At 38.8% G+C, this 15,110-nt stretch overlaps 1 protein-coding gene across 4 annotated transcripts in view; it reads left to right on the top strand.

Moving 5' to 3' along the window:
* The window catches only part of dia (diaphanous related formin 1), a 513,998-nt gene that overhangs the window by 253,416 nt on the left and 245,472 nt on the right, over positions 1-15,110 (top strand). The window lies entirely within an intron of this gene.

Below are 15,110 nucleotides of genomic sequence, written 5' to 3'. Positions count from 1 at the left end.
CACACACGCACGCACTCTCCATTAAGTGGCAAAAGAAAGTGCTTTGCGATTTCCTACTCTTGGTTTCTTCAATTCTTCATCTTTTCACAGGTACTAACTTTATATTACTTAAAATATTCTTTTATCTAATCCAGATGAAAGATTCCAATAATCATTAAAAATTCTCTATCTTCTTCTTTAAATTTGCTGCATTCATTACTGCAACTTTTTCCGACACATGGATTACCTAACACACATTTTTTGGACACTTTCTTGCGCTGGTCGACAGATATTCCAGATCAAGCAGGCGGTTCTTCTTCCGCTATTCTTTCTTTAGGACTGATTTTTTTTCTTTCTCTTCCCACTGTGCCCTACAATTAGAGACTCACGAGTTGTGGTTGAGTGTGCTGCTCCATCTGAATCTTGGTCACTCACTCCAGGTACTTCCAGGGCCATTGTCAAGTGTTCATCATTTGAACCACTGCAAGGTGTGAATGAATCTTGTCTTTTGTGTTTCAGATGGGGACGATCATTTGGAGTTTCATTGCTTCCTCTTCCTGTAGTCAGATTATCAGCTTCTCAAAAATCGCTCACATGAAACACCATCGTACCATTATAAGCGCACATCTCATCACTTCCCAACATTTGCACCATTTTACACTCAACACATGGTCGAAATTCATAATTTCATTACTGTCACTACTCAAAACTACTGAAACACTTTGTAGAACAGAAGTAGTAAATCCAACGTCACTTTGGCTTTCCTCATGTTCACAATTCCTTTCAACATACTCAGCTTCCTCGCGCTGATCAATTGAATCTCTTAGTGCAAGCTCCACCAATCTTCTCCCTCTGAATAACGACATGCTGAAATGTTTCTGAAATAAAGAAATAACTTAAGTGAACACGCATGTTCGATTAGCCACAAAGCCATTTTTATCCTTACACTTTTACTTTCATTATGAGGTATTGGCAACTGGGTATTAAAAATGATTTAGATTTGTATTATAATTATTAAGAAGCATGCACATACAGTACCTCAAATTATCATTGAAAGGATTATCACCACGTATAGGTTATGTCGACAACATAAGCCATTCCAGTTTCCCGCTCATCAACATTGCAGATAACATGTCTGTGCGCAAGAAAGCGGACGCGGTAAGAACGAAAACTTATCACGTTCACCCTTATAACTCCTAAAACAAGTTCCTTTCCCACTGTTATTTCCAATACTAGACGTTCGTCCATGTGGCAGTAGGTGCATATCAACCTGTCTATTTTAGAAATTGTATAAAGTGAAAATCGCAAAAATTGGTCTATTCGCCGTTGTGGCAAAATACGGTCGATATATATATGCCACATTGTATAACCTTCTAGTACTGTTACTATAAATAGGTCCAAAGATTTAACAACTTTTGAAAATCAAGTAAAACTACCTGCAGGGAAGAAAGGAACAATGCATTTTTTTAAAGATGAAAATAAAATGTAAAGTTTAATTTCACAGCAACTGTAACATAGAATTAAAAAAAAAAACATTCACTCAAAAATCCATGCTGTTCAACTTGAGTTACTCATTTGCCTTTTTGAAGGAGTTAACTTCAATATCACTGTTAGGGAAAATTTGGGATATTAGCCCAAGTTACACTTCACGAGTACCCTAGTTAACAAGAACAGTGTAGTAGAAAATTTTTACATCTTCACTTACAGCATCTTTGCAACGTGAATCTAATAATTTGTGTTTTTTTGAGACTATACTGACTAATGAAGCTAGAATGGAGTTGCTTTCGTTCTCCACAATGTTGATGTGCAGGCGGACATCAGTTATGTGAGTGACCGAATCATTAAAATGAAATTGCGTGTTGGCCAGGTATTCCATACCTCTCTCCAAGTATATGCCTCACAGACATCTGCCCTGCAGATGAAAAAGATCAGTTCCTTGTAGATCTAGAGGACCAAATAAAGGCAGACATCATCACACTTATGGGAGACCTGAATGCCCAAGTTGGGACAGATAGGCAAGGCTGCAAAGACATCATAGGCCCCCATGGCTTGTTGTTGTTGTTGTTGTTGTTTTTGTTTGAGTCATCGGTCCATAGACTGGTTTGATACAGCCCTCCATGCCACCCTATCATGTGCTAACCTGTTCATTTCTACATAACTACTACATCCTATATCTGCTCTAATCTGTTCGTCATATTCGTACCTTGGTCTACCCCTACTGTTCTTACCACCTACACTTCCTTCAAAAAACAACTGTACAAGACCTGGGTGTCTTAAGATGTACCCTGTCATTCTATCTCTTCTTCTGGTCAAATTTAACCAAATCAATATCCTCTCACCAATTTGACTCAGTCTCTTTTCATTCGTGATTCTATCTACCTATCTCACCTTCAGTATTCTTCTGTAACACCATATTTCAAAAGCTTACATTTTCTTTCTTTCTGGGCTAGTTATTGTCCACGTTTCACTTCCATACCATGCCACACTCCAGACGAAAGTCTACAAAAACATCTTTAACAAATTTCTTTTTCGTAAGAAAGGCCTTCCTTGCTTGTGCTAGTCTGCATTTTATGTTGTTACTTCTGCCATCATTAGTTATTTTGCTACCCAAGTAACAATAGTCATCTACTCCCTTTTTCCTAATCTAGTATTTCCTGCATCACGTGAATTTGTTCGACTGCACTCCATTACTTTTGTTTCGGTCTTATTTATTTTCATCTTGTATTCCTTCCCCAAAACTGTCCATACCATTCAGCAATTTCTCCAGTTCTTTTACAGTCAGATAAAATATCATCATCATTGGCAAATCTCAAGGTTTTGATTTTCTCTCCTTGAACTTCGATACCCTTTCCAAATTCCTCTTTGATTTCCTTTATTGCCTGTTCTATGTAAACATTGAAAAGGAGAGAGGACAAACTGCAGCTTTGCCTCACTCCTTTCTCGATTGCTGCCTCTTTTTCAAAGACCTCGATTCTTATCACTGCAGACTGATTTTTGTATAGATTGTAGATAATTCTCCTTTCTTGGTATTTGATCCTGATCACCTTCAGAATCTCAAACAGCTTGGTCCAATCAGCGTTATCAAATGCCTTTTCTAGATCTACAAATGCCATGTATCTTTCTTAATTCGGTCCTCTAAGATCAGAAGTAAAGTCAGGATTGCTTTACATGTTCCCACATTTCTTCTGAAGTCAAATTGATCTTCTCCCAACTCATTTTCAACTCGTCTTTCCATTCTTCTGTAAATAATATGTGTTAAAATTTTGCAGGCGTGAGATACTAAACTAATGGTGGGGTAGTTTTCACACTTCTCAGCACCGACTTCCTGTGCAATATATATAACAGCATTCTGCCGAAAATCAGATGGCACTTCTCCTGTATCATACATCTTACACACTAAACGGAACAACCTCTTTATGCTGGTATCTCCTAAGGCAGTCAGTAATTCTGAGGGTGTGTCATCAATTCCTGGTGCCTTGTTCGTACTTAGGTCTCTCAAAGCTCTGTCGAATTCTGACCTCAAAATTGGGTCTCCTATGTCACCAGCATCAACAGCCTCTTCTTGTTCCAGAAAACTCGTCTACTTCTTTACCTTGATACAACTGTTGGATATGTTCCTGCCATCTTTCTGACTTGTCTTCTTTCCCTAGAAATGGTTTTACATCTGAGCTTTTAATATTCATACACCTACTTGTTCTTTCTCCAGAGGTTTCCTTGATTTTCCTGTATGCAGCATCTACCTTTCCTAGGGCCATACAACCTTCAACATCCTTGACTTCTCTTTCAGCCATTCTTCCTTAGCAATCCTGCACTTTGTATCTACTTCATTCTTTATTCACCTGTATTCTTTTCTGCCCTCCCCATTTTTTTCATTCTTGTACTTTCGTTGTTCGTCATTCAGGTCTAGTATCTCTTGAGTTATCCATTGTTTCTTCAGTGATCTTTCCTTCTTCCTAACTTGTCTTCAGCAGCCTTACTGATCTCATTCTTCATGACTGTCCATTCTTCCTCTACAGTGTTTTCTTCAGCCTTTTCATTTAGACCCTGTGTTACATGTTCCTTGAAACAATCCCTCACACTATTTTCTTTCAACCTATATAGATCCCATCTCCTTGCATTCCTTTCATCAATTTCTTCAACTTCAGATGGCATTTCATGACCAACTGGTTGAAGTCAGAGTCCACGTCTGCTCCTGGGAAAGTCTTGCAATCCAACACCTGGTTTCTAAATCTCTGCCTAATCATAATGAAGTTTATTTGATACCTTCCAGTGTCTCCAGGTTTCGTCCATGTATACAGCCGTCATTTGTGGTGTTTGAACCAAGTGTTAGCCAGGACTAAATTGTGATCTGTGCAGAATTCAACCAGCCAGCTTCCTCTTTCGTTCCTTTGTCGCAATCTGAATTCTTCTACTGTATTACCTTCTCTTCCTTGGCCTATCACTGCATTTCAGTCTCCCATTACAGTTAGATTCTCATCGCCTTTTACATGCTGTATTAAATCTTCTCTCTCTTCATATATTCTTTCAATTTCATCATCATATGCTGAACTAGTATGTAACAATTAAGAGATGAAAGTATATGATTTTTCATCTCTTAATTGTAAATCTTTTTTCAGTACGGACAGTTATGAAGTTTTTAACATTAAATAAGAACTAGTATGTGTATAGACCTGCACTATTGTGGTGGGCAGTGGCTTTGTGTCTATCTTGACCACAATAATCCTTTCACTATCTGGTCTTAGTAGCTTACCCGGTGCCCTGTTTTCTTATTCATTATTACATCTATTCCAGCATTTCCCCTGTTTGATTTTGTGGTGATAATTCTGTAGTTGCTGAACCAGAAATCGTGCTCTTCCTGCCAACGTACTTCACTTATACCAACTACATGTAACTTTAGTCTATCCATCTCCCTTTTCTGATTCTCTAACCTACCACAGTGATTCAAACTTGTAACATTCTAGAAGTGGACTTGCAGAATGTCGGTATCCATCTTCCTGATGTTTGCCCCTCTCGTGTAGTCCCCACCCAGAGATCCGAATGGGCTGTGTGGTAGAAACCAGGAGGGAGAAAACCCGGTAGACTTCTTTGCACGGAATAACTTGAGCATACAAAACTCTTGGTTTCAGAAGAGAGACAGCTATAAAATCACACGCTACAGTTGGGATGGAAAGCAGTGGACAATGATAGACTATATAACAACTGATAGATGTGCTTGCCATTTCATCACTGATGTTAAGGTTATTCCAAGTGAAAGTCTCGATTGTGAGAATCGGCTATTGGTTGCGCACATTGGGAACATCCATGTGCAGAATGTCAAGTGCAAGAAAATGCCAAATATAAAGACCTGGTTACTTGGAGAAGATGGGAAGAAAGAAGAATACCATAGAAAGATCTCAGACAAATTACCAAAAAATAAAAAAAAATAAAAAAAAAACATAGAAGAAGAATGGCTGTCATTCAAGAATGTTCTGGTTTCAGAAGCCGAATCATTATGTGGAAAGACAAGTACAATATGCAGGGAGAAAGAAACACCATGGTGCAATCAGAGGGTGAAAACTGCTGTGAAAGACAGAAATGCAGCAAAGAAGAGACTAGATAACGAAAAACAGAAATCGGTCCACCAAGAAGATGAACTTCAGTACATGGCACAGGAGTTCCTGAACAAGAAACTATCTGTGAAACGACTTATTAAAGAAGAAAAGGAAAAGAGCTGGGGCAAGTTTACTACCACGCTAACAGAAGACTGTGAAAGTAATAGAAGGTTGCTTTATAAAGTAGTCAAGAACAGAAGAAGTGAGCATGGCAATATCCTTGCACTGGAAACAGATGATGGAAACCTGCTGAAGGCAGATCAAGGCATCAAAGAAGAAATGAAGAATACTTTATTAAATGGAGAAAATCTTCAAATTGATATCACTGAAGACTGCAGTTTAAGTGCAAGTGATCGAGCACAACACCGGCTAACATGGCTAGAAGTGGAGTGTCAGTTGAAGAACATGAGAAATGGTAAGTCCCCAGGGTTTGATGACCTCACTGCTGATATGATAAAGGCAGCTGGAGCACAAGGCATACAGTGGCTGAATAGAGTACTCTCTGTCATCTGGACATAGAACAGGATACCAGATGACTGGATGAAAGGTATCATTATCCCTCTGTATAAAAAGGGAGACAGAAAGAAATGCTGAAATTATAGGGGTATCACTCTACTTTCTCATTCTCTTAAACTTCGAAGAAAATTGAAAGAATCGAGAATATAGTTGAACCGCTATTGGAGAAGGAGCAGCACGGGTTCTGCAAGAACAAAGCACTACAGACCTGTTATTTTGCATCAGAACGTTAATAGAGGAGCACTGGAAATATGGCAAGAACTTAGTGATGGTTTTTATGGACATTGAGAAGGCCTCCGACTTTGTGCCTAGGGAGATAATCTGGGAATGCCTAGAAGGTATAGGTAGTCCAAACTTTCTGATCAATAAAGTAAAGATGCTCTATCAAAAGAGTTGAAGCTGTGTCCAAGTATGGGATAAAAGATCAGATTGGTTTGAAACCAAAAGAGGAGTTCAACAGGGAAGTGCCTTGTCAGCACTCCTGTTCATCATTGTTATGGATTGGATCATGAATTCCATCAAAGAACATTGCAAAGAGCCTGACACTCTAATATTTGCAGATTATGTTCTGATCCGGGGAGAAAATGAAGCAGAAGTACAGGAGAAACTAAATCTTTGGAACAGCATGTTTAAAGAATGTGGAATAAATATCAGTGCAATAAGAACTGTTGAAATGACTATCAACAGGTAAGGCACAGATTCAAACATTTTCCTGGAGGGAACTCTGTTGCAGTCTGTTTCTAACTTCAAATACCTTGGAAGTATCATTTCAAAAGATAACACAGTAAACCAACAAATTCTAAGTAGGACTCAGAAAGCTTTTAAATTTTATTTTCAAGTGAGAAATCTACTCTTGGGATGATAAAGTACCCCAGGAAGCAAAATTGACCATATTTTATACCTATTTCATTCCAGTTCTCACATATGGACTCAAAACATGTACCCTGCATAACAAGGCAAATAGTAAAATACAGTCAACAGAAATGAAATTCATCAGAACAATGAACCAAAAATCCAGGAAGGACAAGATTCAAACTGAAGCAAACAGGAAGGAGGCTGGCATCAAAATACCTGTTAAAATTTTTAGGAAGACTCAAGCTACAATGGTTTGGACATGTTATGAGGATGGACGGAACATGAACAGCAAGGAATTACTTTGACAGAGAAGTGAAAGGGGAGAGGCCAGTAGGGAGACGAAGAAATAGATGGGTAGACACAGTGAAATTGGAGGTCTGCAAGAGGAATGCCAAGTGAGAGGACATAGAGGAACAGGGTGACAGGAAGAAGTGGCGAGCGCTTGTACACCACACACAGGGGAACTGGAGCTGGAAAATGATGATGATGGTGGTGGTGGTGGTGGTGATGATGATGATGATGACTAATTAGTTAACTACATTTCTTTGGTAATAGTTTGGTGACTAAAACACTTTCATTCACCCTATGAGATATTGGTAAAATTGTTTTTGCCATATGAATTACTCATCCTTGTTCCTGAGGTGAACAGACTGTCATTGCAGAACCGTCCATTGGCTGTCTGTTTTGTGCCTTTTGGTTTGTTCTTTCCCCCCATTCTTCTTTTATTTACTTCCACTACAAAAAAACACTGGTATTATTTTTCTGAAATGTGGATTTTCCATTCTTGTGTTCCCTTTATTTGGTCTTATAATTAACATGCCTGTCTTCATGTACTTTCAGTTTGTTTCCTGCCTTTCTATAGATGTCAATCAATCCCATAGATCTGCATTTAAGGCTGTTACCCAGGTGGCAGATGTTTACCTTGTCTTCTCCTGAATTATTTCAGAGAATTTGGAAATTTATCGAAGATCCCTTATTCCTCTTCCTATAAATGAGTATTTGCTCCAATTTTTCCTCTTGAATTCCAACTTCATCTTAATATTGTGATCTTTCCTACTTTTAGGAACACCACTCAAACTTATTCTTCTACTAATGTCATTCCACGCTATATCTTCACTGACAGCTTGGAACATACAGCTTATTTGTAATAACAAAGTCACTTGCAACAACATACCGCTTAGTCGAGCAGCTCGTCTCCTTTTCCCAAGACTTCCCTGCCCGAACTTTGCAGCATTTTTGTAACACTACTTGTTTGTTGTACATCTCTCAGAACAAAGTGATCTGCTTTTCTTTGGATTTTTCCAGTTCTCAAATGAAAAATAGTTCTGGTGAGGGTCCCGTACACTTGAACCATACTCTAAATGTGGTCTTACCAGAGACTTATATGCCCTCTCCTTTACATCCTTACTACACCTCTTATACACCCTCATAACCATACGAAGATCTTTCCTTACATTAAAACTTAGGTACCACTTAGGTATTTACAGTGATCCCCATGAGGAACTTTCATGCCATCAACACAGTAATTAAAACTGAAGAGACTTTTCCTCTTTGAAAAACTCATAACCTGATTTTTCATCCTATGTATCTTCATACCATTGCCTGCTGTCAATCTCTCAACATTCTTGAGGTCTTTTTGCAAAAATCAGATCAAAAATTAGATGGATGGCTTTTCCGGCGTTTGCTCTATTAACCAGCGTTTCGTCTTAGGTCTGACACTAGACTCTTCAGAGTGGGATGTGTCAGACCCTACCCACTGACGCTGGGGTGTATGCAGGTGAACTTATCAGAAGCTTATTTATGAAGCACAGTCTCTCACAATCTTGCAACATTTATTACTCTGTACAGTATACTGTACATCGCAACAGTGCTCAGTGCTCAACATTTTATCCTTATAGACATCATCCTACTGTGTTTTTATTGAAAAGACAAGATGGAATTTAATTCTGTGCCACTATCTATCAATTTTTAATATGTTACATTGTACTTGTGATAGTTTTAGCTTTCTTAAAGGGGGCCCCCATTTTCATTAGGTCTTACTGTATACACGAATTTGAACCTAATTAGCTTTTTTTTTTTTTTTTTTTTTTTTTTTGCTAGGGGCTTTACGTCGCACCGACACAGATAGGTCTTATGGCGACGATGGGATAGGAAAGGCCTAGGTGTTGGAAGGAAGCAGCCGTGGCCTTAATTAAGGTACAGCCCCAGCATTTGCCTGGTGTGAAAATGGGAAACCATGGAAAACCATCTTCAGGGCTGCCGATAGTGGGATTCGAACCTACTATCTCCCGGATGCAAGCTCACAGCCGCGCGCCTCTACGCGCACGGCCAACTCGCCTGGTGAACCTAATTAGCTGAAGAAGAGAATGTGCATATTCTCGAACATGTACTAGATATAATGTAAATATGAAATATAACGGAAAAATTTTTAACACATAGTATTGACTACTATTTACTGTGAAAAATTATCGAGGTATCTCATTGATCAGTATATCAGGCAAGGTGCTTACTGGGATTTTTTATGTTTATGTTTCGTAGATCTAGAGATGGCATACTGAGGAAAAAGATGTACACCATACTGGGGGAATGTGCGATTAAGGGGAAATTATTCAGATCAATTAACGGCATTTATGGTGACAAGTGGGCTGCAGTGAGAATTGATGGTGGAATGAGTTCTTTGTTCAAGGTACTTAAAGGGATTAGACAAGGCTATATTCTTTCTACCTTTGCTGTTCATAGTTTACATTTATCATCTGCTGTAACGTATTAAGTGCCAGGGAGGGATTCAGTTAGGTGAAAATGTAGTAAGATGTCTGGCCTGTGCTGATGACTTGTGCTGTTAGCCTGCAGTCTAATATATTGAAACTTGAAAATAGGTGCAATGAGTATACCCAGAAGAACCAAGATGACTGTATAAGTCATATTTTTTGTCCATTCTCACATACAGTCTAGAAACATGTACACTGAAAGAGATAGAGGTTAGTAAATTGCAAGCATCTGAAATTAAAGTTTCTACAAACTACCCTCCAAAAAACTTGCAAGGATCATGTAAGGAATAGTGACATCAGAATGGAACTTGAAGTGGACTCGATAGAAGAGAAGCTAAGAACTTCGAGACTAACATGGTATGGACTTGTAAAGTGAATGCCTGTCACAAGAACACCACATGCATGCCTGGAAAGAATGGTTAAAGGAAGACAGCCAGTGGAAATTCCTAGGAAGATAAGGCTACACCAACTGAGAGAGGATGTGGAGACAAAGAGAATTGATTGTCAGACTGAGTATACAAAGCTGGAACAGGTAGATAATTTCAAGTATTTAGGATGTGCATTCTCCCAGGATGGTAGTATAGCAACTGGGAATCAGTGGTTAGAGAATGGGCATATGGTATGAAGATTAGCCTTTCCAAGAGAATTGATTGTCAGACTGAGTATACAAAGCTGGAACAGGTAGATAATTTCAAGTATTTAGGATGTGCATTCTCCCAGGATGGTAGTATAGCAAGTGAGATTGAATCAAGTTGGAGCAAAGCTAATACAGTAAGCTCGCAGTTATCAGCAGTATTCTGTATGAAGGAAGTCAGCTCCCGGACAATTCTATCTTTACGTTGCTCTGTATTCAGACCAGCTTAGCTTTATGGGAGTGAAAGCTGGGCATATTCAGGATATATTAAAGTTAGAAGTAACTGACATGAAAGTAGCAATAACCATTCTGGGTCAAACAGGTGGGGAAAAATGGCAGATGGGTACTCGAAATGAGGACATACAGGTTAAGTTAGAAATAAACTCGATGGTTGAAACTGTGTACATAAACCGGCTTTGGTGGTGGGGTCATGTGGCGAATGGAGGAGGATAGGTGAGCTAGAAGAATAATGGACTCGGTTATGGAGGGTAAGAGAAGTAGAGGAAGACGAAGACAACATTGGTTAGACTCAATTGCTAATGATTTAAAGATGAGACATATAGAACTAAACGGGCCACAGAACTAGTTACAAATAGAGGATTGTGGCAGCAGTTAGTATATTCACAGGAGCTTGCAGACCGAACGCTGAAAGGCATAATTGTCTATATATCTATGTAATATAGTGGATTTTTCCTGTTCCTTACTGCCTTTAATGGTACAAACCTGTTTTCACACTCCCCAGAAATTGCTTTTAACCCATCCCATAAACTGTTTATATTTTTATTTACCATTTTTCTCTGATCAACTCCCTCATTCCTTCCTTATCGACCATATGGTACTGCCTTTACAAACTGCCTTTCTATCACATTTATCTTTAACTATGATGGAAACAGCTTTGTGATCACTTATACCATCTATCACTTCAGATTCCTCATAACCAAGTGAGTTGGCCTTGCGGTTAGGGTTGCGTAGCTATGAGCTTGCATTCGGAAGATGGTGGGTTCAAATCCTGTTGTCAGCAGCCATGAAGATTTTTTTTTTCATATGAGGCAAATGCTGGGGCTGTTCCTTATTAGGGCCATGGTAGCTACCTTCCCAATCCTAGCTCTTTCCCATCCCTGCATGTTAGTGCGACAGTCAAACCACTAACAAAAGAAAAAAGATGCCTTATAGAGCTTATCTGGTTTTATCAGGATCACGTTTAAAATATTCTTCCCTTCATATTGATTACTGTGAAATGAGGATTTTCTAAATTTTAAAGAGTATTTTATATGCACTTACATCAAGTACGTTTCAAATTCAGTGCAGGCAGGGTAAAATGTCCCTTTACACTAACCCATAATAAAAAGTATTTTGTAGACATTTTTAATATCCATTTTACATACAATCCTTTAACACAGTAACTGACAATGTTCTTGAGTCAAAAGTAGCTTTCTTCTTCTTTTGTTTTGGCCAACTGTGGACCACATTAATTCGATTTCAGTTGCTTCTGTGCTTTGATTCTCTCTCAGTACATGTTCATTCTTTTACTCTCCAATCTCCTCCTCTCTTCCATCCATGGTGCCTGATTCTAGAATCTAACTTTTTTTTAGAAACTCTTATTCTTGATTCTTGACTCGTAAGCTTCCTGTTGCTGACTTCCGTTTCTTGTATTCCCATTTCTTTTAGGTCCTTCTTCACTTCCTGATGCCAGCGCTCCAGAGTTCTTGGTTTCAAGAAACCTTATACTAGCTGGTTGGTCAGCCTTCCTGGCTCCATTCTGTAAATGTGTCTGAAGAACATGACTCTCCTCTTCTGCATAGTGTCTTGAGATCTTTTCCATCCTGAGGTACAATTCTTGGTTTTTCCTTTTTTTTCTGTCTGATTCATCCTCTGTTCTATGGCGTCCCAGTATTTTCTCAGAATCTTTCTCTCCACCATTTCTTACTTCAATTCTATTGTTGTCAGATTCAAACATTCAGCTGCATATAAGGCTTCCAAATGGATCACTGTCTGGTAATGTCCGACTTTTGCATTGATCAAGTTGTTGTTTTTGTTGTAGGAGTTCATAGTTAGTTCATACCAAGTTCATCTTGTTGATTCTCTGTAGGCCTATCAGTGCTCCTTTTTCTGACAGGTTATTGTGTATCCACTCTCTAATATTTCAGTTTCAATTTCTGAATCCTTTCTTTCTCTACTATCGTCCATCTGTGCTCTTTCATTGTTAGTAACGTACTGTGACTTCTCGAAGGAAATCCATAGGACTGCCTTACTTGCTTGTTCCTGGAGCTGGGCAGTCTGGTCCTGTGCCTTCTCTATTGACTCTGACAGAACCACAGTATCATCTACAAAGCTTAGACAGTCACCTCCAATTCAACAGCATCTATGGCAGAGAAAGTGGACTTTGGTACGGTGTAAATGGCGGAGGAGGCAGCCCAGTACTCGGGATTAATGTAGTAAAAGCTATCTGAACCATGTTAGGGCCAGGTATCAAACCTACTCTGAATTTCTGAACTCATAGTGGGCAGCTCAGGGGCAGCGTCTGATCTCCACGTTAAGAACACCGTTGAACTTAGCTCCTCTGAGGTTAACAACCTGAGGTTATCTCTCATCAATGTCTACCTTTCAGTGTTGGGGAGTGTTTGGTAGCTTACATGCAGGTTCACAAATGTCCAACGACGCATAAGACAATTTGTAATATCTGAAACCACCTCTTTTCAGTTCGACTCAGTTAATGTATAACTGTTAGGTTCTTCAGTCCGCTGAAACTAATTTTGAGTAATCAATTTATAAACTATCTGAAAAAGAAAATGTATTATTTATTTTATTTGAAAACTGTCTCCAGGAGATAGTCCCATCAGACTCAGTATACTCTCAAATAATTGTTTATTTTTTCAAGTATAATACAGTTCCCATATGTTTTATTTTTCAGGTAATTTATAAATTTATTACTCAAAATTAGTTTTGCCAGACTGAAGAATTGAACAGTTGTAAAAAAGAACATAAGATAATGGAAGACATTATTGGGGACTTTGTGCATTTTGGGAAAGTGTCACCATAAGCACTTGCACCAAGACTTGTATTGCTGTGGTAAATTCAGTTGAACAATTGCCAATAAAGTCAACTCATAGATGTTGTGCAGAGTTAGGCATCTCATGATTGACTATGTGAGACCTCATTCAAAAGGACTTACGTCTTTCATGTTTTTGCCCACCCTTGCTGAACAAATTGAGTGATTGTGAAATGGAGCAAGGTGTGTATGCATGTCAGATTATATTGTCACACTACCTGCATGCAGACAATCAAAAGAACATTAAGTTCTCTGATGAGTGTCTGATTTATTGCAGCTCACAGAGTCGTAATGCTTTTTTTCTGTGCAGAAAACAATCTGTACTTACATGAAGAAATTGAGGACAATCCTCTGCAGGTTATGGTTTAGGCAGGGCTGACAGCTACTAATCTGCTTGGTCCATGATTTCTTAATGCCCTTTAAAAAAAATTAAAAAAATTGCGTGTGGCCTCTGGAGAGGCCCGTTGCAGATCTTTCGAATTGACGCCATATAAGCAACCTGTGCATCTGTGAAGATGGTGCCCTACTCATGGTGAATTGTAATGATGAGGTTGACACACACCCCCAGCCCCCAAGCCATCGGAATTAACCAGTGAAGATACAAATCCCCACCCCGGGTGGGAATCGATTCAGGACCTTGTGGACCAAAGGCCAGCATGCTAAACATTTATCCATGGAGCTGGACAGTGACTATGTTGATTAGCATACGTACGTGCAAATGATAAACGAGTGATTGCTTCTGGAATTAACGGCCATGGTAATAGCTACATCCAAGTATGATCTTGTGACACAGAAAACAAAGTTAAAGTTAACTTTCATTCTGGATGGGGAATTTTCATTAGACAAAATACAGTAGCCTGTGTAAACTAATTGAAAAGGAAAATTAAAACCTACAACCTGTTTGCCAGTCTTAGACTGGGTCAGGGATGTAAAGGAATAAACCAGATATAGGCTATTATTAGAACGGGGTCGCCACTTCCAAAGTGATTTATTAATGACTGATAAATGCTATGAAGTGATAATGGAGAGTGTTGCTGGCATGAAAGATGATCGAAAACCGGAGTACCCCGAGAAAAACCTGTCCCACCTCCGCTTTGTCCAGCACAAATCTCCCATGGAGTGACTGGGATTTGACCCACGGTATCCAGCGGTGAGAGGCCGACGCACTGCCGTCTGAGCCATGGAGGCTCTGTAAACTAATTATTATCCTATAATAGAACACTAACATAAATACTCTTGAGTTGTTCCAACATAAATGATTAATGATTTAATTGTAAATGGCATCACTATCACAGTAAATTCATGACTTCTCCATAACATTGAAAAATATCACACTGGTCTATATAAACTGGAAAGAAAAACTCACTGCCTGAAAATTACATTAATTAAGGTTTTAGATGAATGTATTATGATTACTTAATTTGGAATGGCCCTTGTACTGTCTGGATTATTATGTGCCTGTAGGGCTTGTGTCATGAGAAATAAGACAGACTTTCTGAAAAATGTTGCCTTTTTTGTGAAGAGATAAGTTGTAGCTAAATATGCCTAGCCTTTTCTTTGTTGTTTTGAGTCAGGGTTTCAAGAAGTATATTGTAATACTGTATCTCTGATTGACCTTTTCAAGTCAAAGATGCTATTGAAAGTATGTATATTTGCATGTGTTGAGTCTTACGATCATGTATTTTAGTGCATCATTATTTTACATGTAGACTACTCTA

The sequence above is a fragment of the Anabrus simplex genome, chromosome 1 (genome assembly GCF_040414725.1).
Source record: "Anabrus simplex isolate iqAnaSimp1 chromosome 1, ASM4041472v1, whole genome shotgun sequence".
Classification (NCBI taxonomy): domain Eukaryota; kingdom Metazoa; phylum Arthropoda; class Insecta; order Orthoptera; family Tettigoniidae; genus Anabrus; species Anabrus simplex.
The sequence above is the reverse complement of the archived record's forward strand: the minus strand, read 5'-3'. Positions and strand labels throughout refer to the sequence as shown.